The following is a 7,036-nucleotide window of genomic DNA, read 5'->3' on the forward strand; positions in this document are numbered from 1 at the left end:
CATTCTGCAAGAACCCCTTCTTCTTCAAATCTCTGACGTCTTCCTCCTGGGCCGGTGAACCACCCAGATCCAGATAAGGTGTCGCTTCTCCAAATCTCGGCGACCGCTGCGGAAATTAGGATTTCGAAGGGCGCCGGTCCGGATCTCAAAAATTAGGGCAGGAGAGGGCGGCGGGACGGCGAAAATCGTGGGTGAAGAGGGAGACGGCGGGGTGACGAAAATCGAAGCACGAGGAGAAGTAATTGGTGTGTTGGACGACGCGCCTCTGCAAGGAAGATGAAGGAAGAGTGGTTTGAAGGAGGGCGAGGTGGCAACAACTTTGGGGATCTAGAGCTTTAGGCGGCGGTAGGAATGGAGTAGAAACGTGTGTGCGTATGTCTGTGAGAAACGAGAGAAGAAGGAGATCCGCGATTGTGGGCAGCGGAGATCCGCGATCCGGTGAAACAAAAGGTGTGGTGGGCTGGATTGTGGGCGGCGGCGGCGGCGTCCTTGGGCGCCGTTGTAGAAATCGATTGTGGATTCTTGTTGCTGGGGTTTCTCTGAGTGAGGGTGGGGCGATGGCAGATTCTTGCGGTTGAGGTTTCTCAGAGGGAGGGCGGGGCGATGTCGGAGGCGGTGGGGTGGCGCCGGATTCAACAAGAAGGGAAAGGAGCTGGGGTTGGTGACGGGGGCTTGGGGGTGGAGAGAGGCCAGATTTTTCAAAAGTTTATTTATTTATTCATTTTTGAGGAAATTCTTAAAATATCAAAATAGAAGACAACTTAATTTCTATTCAAAACGACGTCGTTTTGAATACATGGCTTGCCACCGTGTAAAAAATGTCACGCATAATGCCATGTAATTTAAAATAATTTCCACATCATCACTGGTCAAACATAAGAATGATCGGAATTTTCGCCGTGTGCAATTTGCGATTAAATTTAAAGGTGGGGTATTTTGGGGCTATTTTTTAAGGTCATGTGCAATTTGCAAATCCGGTGAAACTTCGTGTATTTTTTGACTATTAACCCAAAACAAAATAGAGGTTCTTGATCCCCGAATGTACACCTATCTTCTTGTCGAATTTACCTAATTCGAATTTCGAATTCTTTGGGGACATGCATTACAATATCCCTATATAGTACTCCCTCCGTCCACTAATTCATGACCTAAGGAGCAAAACACGAGTTTTAAGAAAAAATGTATTTTTATTAGTTGAGTGGAGAAATGGACCCACAATTAATGTATTGTTTATTAGTTGAGTGGACAAAAAGTGTATTATTTTGGGACCCACCAATTAAATATAAATAAAAACTTACTAAAAATGGACATGCCTTGAGTTGGTGGACGTCCCAAAAAGGAAAGAAGGCCTTGAATTAGTGGACGGAGGGAGTAACTATTAGTATATTCTTGAAAAGCCCTTGCACTTTAAGACATTCTTGGAATATTCGATTGGTGGTGGGCCAGACATGGTAAAACAAACATAAATTAAATAGTTCGGTTTTTCTTTTTCCCTAATGATTATTACTTTTTCCATCCCAAAATAAGTCTTATATCTAAAAATAAATTTTCCTTTTCTAAAGGTTAATTGGCACTAAATACAAAAAGTATATTCGAAATTTAGTTTTTACTAATACATATACTTTACTAATATTTTTGAAATTTTAGTTCAAATTAAAATCTCGATAACAATTAATCCCATGTGAATGCCAAAATTTTCTTACGTGACATTGTAGCCGATAATTAAAATATTGTATTTCATATAACATAAAACAATATAGTTTTCTTCCTCTAAAATCATGCTATCTAAATCATATTGCTCACAACATAACATGAAAGATAAAGAAAACAACATCATTTTTATGTTATATAAAAAACACCACATTTTAATTCTTGGCTGAAATATCATGCAAAAAAAAAAAAAAAATTGGCATCCATGTATGATTAATTGTTGTCGAAATTTTAGTTTGGGCCAAATTCTGAACTTTTAAATGTTTATGTATTAATTGACCCAAAAATAGTGTATTGGTTAAAAATCAAAATTTAAATATACTTCGTGTATTTACAAACAATTAACCAAGTATTTAAAACGATATCTCTTATTGAATCTTCAAATGATTTAAGCAATACATCATCAAGATTATCGTTAGATGCATGATCATTATTATAGCTACCATTTGTTATATCTTCAATACGTGCAATTCATTCTGCAAATTCTTTCAACTCATCGGATTCTTTGCTCAATGTCATATTTTGAAGGCTCATGTCCTTAGTCAACTGTAGCAATGTGCGATTGAGTCATAAATATGTTGACCAAATGTTACCCGCAATCCACCCTGAAAATTCTTCCAACTCATCGAACTTCATGCTCAATGTCATATTTTTAAGTTTCATGTTCTTAGTTAACCCTAGTATTGATATTAAATAGAGCTATGTATAGAAAAAAACAAAACCTAGGAAACCCTTGATAGCACAACGGAACAGATTAAGGGCCGAGCCGCATTAAAACATTTTTTAAAGAAAATCCAGTGAAAAAAACCTTAAAAAAAGGAAAAAAAGTGTTCGTCTAAAAACAAAGTCCAAAAACAAGACAACAAAAGCAAAGCAAACAACATGAAGGGGGGGGATTTGCTTCGGGAGCTCCGGCCTAACCATCGGCCCCAAACAAATCCGGAACCTGCTTCATGAAACCAAATGCAACACAAAAAAAGGAAAGAAACCCTAAAAAATAACCAAAGCAACACCTCAACCACTAAGCCAAAAACGGATATGGCCTGCAGAAACATCATGAAAAGAATATAGCCAGCAACTAGCAATTCCACAACACCTATATAGAAACGCCAGCAGCAAACGACTGGCAGGAAGGCGAACCCTCGATAGCACGAGGGTGTCCAAAGAACAATCTCGACGCCAAATAGGATCAAGGACACCCCATTTGTGGAGCTACCAATGGAGCCAATCCACTCAGAGCCCAGCTACTAGCGCATTAGTAAACTGGAAAAAAAAAAAAAAAAAAAAACCCTCAAGGGGACACTCCTAACACTAACCACAAAGCCGAGAAACAGAACAACCAAAACCCAAAAAGGACGAGCCATAAAGAAAGCAAAGACGGAGAAATCAACCATAGCATTGTACAATTAATGCTGAGTAAATATTTAAGAAATAATAAATAAATAAACAAATAAATATTATATATATATAGTCCGTTTATCAATATTAATATTTTACTAATTTTGTTTACGTTTACTGAACATATGTAATCATTTTAAATAAAAAAAATATCTTATTACATATTTCATTCAAAAAAGAAAGGGAAAATAGCATCAAAATCCTTCAAGTTTGAGTGAGTTCTTGTTTTTCCCCATGACTTTCGAATTTCTTGTAAAAATTTATAACCGTGCAATCGATTTATAATTTTTCGTTAATGACATTTTCCGGCCATAAAATTGATGACATGTAACTTATATGTCATACTTATGCTGAGTAGATTAAATTAGGATTAACGTCGTCGTTTTGAGATTAAATTAATTGGGGAAAATAGCGTCAAAATCCACCAAGTTTGAGCGAGTTCTTGTTTTTCCCGTGATTTTCGAATTTCTTGAGTTCATCTTGAAGCTCTTGCACTAAAGTCTTCAAATTTGCATCATTTTCTCCACAATCCATTTCAGTGTTTATTGTTGTTATTGAGAAACCCTAATCAACTCCATAGTCCACAATCGTCCCACTATCTGAAGTACGAGGACATGTATGAAATCGACGCTCTGAATTTTTCTCCTTGTGCAAAATTCGAATCACGGTTGGGAGCCCATGGCCACAAAGTATTCGCGCGTCGGGATGAGAGCGAGAGCTTGATGATGAGCGTGAGATAGACATGGGAACTCCAGATTCGGTTTTGATAGTTTTTTGGAATTGAAAATGAAGAACCCTAATTTGAAGAAAAATTGTTCAATTTCTAATTTAATCCACGAATTGAGACCATAATGATAACTTTAACTGTGAATTAAACGGCGTCAATGTGCTCGCCGGACGACGTTGCTTATGTGTAATTTTCGGTTGCCAAGTAAGCATTAATTTAAGGGAATTTTCAATTTAAGGGAAAATTATAAATCGATTGCACTGTTATGAATTTTTACAAGAAATTCGAAAGTCATGGGATAAACAAGAACTCGCTCAAACTTGATGGATTTTGACGCTATTTGGCCCAAAAAGAAAATATATATCTAATATGATCATATTATATATATATATATACACGCATATATTTATACATATAAATAACACTTATAAAATATTTAAGGGATAAAAATTAACAAATAATAAAATTATAGTGCTATGATTATGTTATAGTAATCAATATGATGCAACTATAATTGATACCAAGTTATAGTGACTTAATTACTCTTAAATGTTTAATATTTCTTTTATTAGTAATGAAAGAAAGAATAAATAAATGCATATGTTAAAAGTTATCACAAATCTTATCTATATTGATATTTTAATAATATTATTTATGTTTATTAAATATTTTATATACATTTACTGAATATTTTATGATCATTTTAGATAAAAATATGTTATTATATGTTTAATATGGTCATATAGGGTAAAGTCAGGCTACAATCTCATTTTAAAATAAGAACTACAAATCATGAAAATGTGATAAATTTTATGAATAAAAAATTATAATAAAAAGATATTTGTATGATCTAGATTAGATTAAATGAACAAATAAATAATATTAAAAAAATAATTGTTTCCAAAAATAGTAGGAATACGATGATTTTGATAAAAAAAAAGTACTCTCTCAGTCCCACGAACCTTGACACATTTCCAAATAAGGTAATACAATTATTATATTCTGTCTCATACTTTATCACTTTTATTACCTTCTCTCTCTTACTTTATCACTTTTATATTTTATTAACTACACACTTAAAACATTAATCTGCAACTCCTTAATTTTCGTGTCGAAACCAAACGTGTCAAGATTCGTGGGACGGAGGGAGTACAATTTACTTTTTGTGAAAGTGGTTCTCCTCTTATGTATATAGATGAGCACTTATTCAGAGATCAGAAGACGTAGTATGAATATTTTCTTCTTACCTGGTTTTTATAGTTCATGTTCCATTGTATAAGGACCGCTAATTCTATATTACATTAAAAAGAAAATCTTTAATATGAAATTAATTTTAAATCAATTTCAACGATAATTTTGTAATTACCAAGAAATTATGCAAAATTTAAAACCAATACATGAAAATCAAATTAACCGTTCGTTAGCCCCTCAGTTACTCGCCACTAATCTTTAAATTTTAAATTTCTTCATTTTTTCCCCTCATTTTGTAAATAGAACACATTTTTTTTTTCATTTTTCCTCTAATTATATTTTTGAATAAACTATGTAAGTATATGTTATGAATGAAAGATCATAAAATGACCTTTAATTGTATGTATGATATGTAAAACATGGATTTAAAATGAACAAGTTATGATAATTTAAAGTTATAGTATATTAAATCATTTATATTTTCCTTGAAACTGAAAAACTTATTTTAAACATTTTTCTTTTTTCTTTTTAAAATTATATATTTCTATTTATTTTATATAAAAATTATTATCTTCATTTTTAATTTCTTCAATTATTTTTCTCATTTTCTAGATAGAGAACATTTCTTCTTCTTTTTTTTTTTTTTCATTTTTACTTAACTATATTTTGAATAAAATATATAATATGTATACGCTTAAATAATGAAAGATCATAAAAGGGCCTTTAATTTGATATATGATATGTAAAAATAGATTTAAAATGAGAAAATTATCATAAATAATTTTTTAATATGTTAACTAATTTATATTTTTAATATTTTTATTGAAATTAGAAATCTTATTTTAAATATTTTAAATTTTAATAAACACTAAATCAATATGTATATTATAATTTATTTTAAGAAACACTAATCAATATAATCTCATTTAACATATACTATATTTTTTATTTATTTAATTATATATATCGTTTTGTTTTATTTTAATGATAATCGTGTCACGACCGGTCTTAACTAAGGATAGGTAAGCCGGGAAACCGTGACTAGGGAAGGGAAATTAGGAGAGGGGACAGAAAAGGGGTGATAAATAATAATAAAGGAATTGAACTAAGATTGAGACATCATATGAGAAAAAAAACACACATAAATAGATAAGAGCGAGTAATCGGTCAAGAGTATCCGATTTAAGTGTTTATACAATAACTTGATTTGACAATCCAACATAATAGGATAATATGCATCATAACTGAGTGTTCGCAGCGGAAATAGAACGTGATACATGTATGAAGACATGTATCGCCAAGAGTTTATTTAGTAAATATGACAAAGCTCCGCACGACACCCCATCATCACTCATCACTGCTCAACCTGCACATTTAGAAATACATGCAGGGCTGAGTACAAAGTACTCAGTAGACATATGCCGAAAATCATATACATACATAATAAATGTAAATTGTCATGCCATTTCAATAGTATAACCAAGGGTTTTTACTTAAAAAGGCCCTAAGCATACTAAATTCATTTGTGATTCTAAAGTTCGTCTGATCAGACTAAGTTCTTTTGTAATCTATCATATCTGAATCTGTGTGCCGGAGAGGTGGCCACCTCTCACGGTCACTTGACCGGCCAACCCGCTAGATGACTCACGGTCACTGGTGTACACTAGCCAAGGCAGGATAGCTATCAACTGCTCAAGACCCGAATTCGATTACATGATAACTGGCAAAGCCATATCAGATAGATATCATACTGAAATTAAAACATTTTATGGCAAGACAATACTTGAATTAACTTCAATTCAAAGATTTTGTCATGAAATAACTTGCTTGAACGTAACAGTTAAATTCATTTGATATATATGAAAGTAATGCCTACCTGATTGCAGTGTTTTGCTACTTAAGACAATGATTCTCTTTCCTTAGCGCGATAGGTTACTCAGGCGCTTTTGTTTATTTGAACCTTTGATAACACGAAACATGTGTTCGAGTGAATAATAGAAAAGATAACAA

This window comes from Salvia miltiorrhiza, chromosome 5, assembly GCF_028751815.1.
Source record: "Salvia miltiorrhiza cultivar Shanhuang (shh) chromosome 5, IMPLAD_Smil_shh, whole genome shotgun sequence".
In the NCBI taxonomy this organism is placed as follows: Eukaryota; Viridiplantae; Streptophyta; class Magnoliopsida; order Lamiales; family Lamiaceae; genus Salvia; species Salvia miltiorrhiza.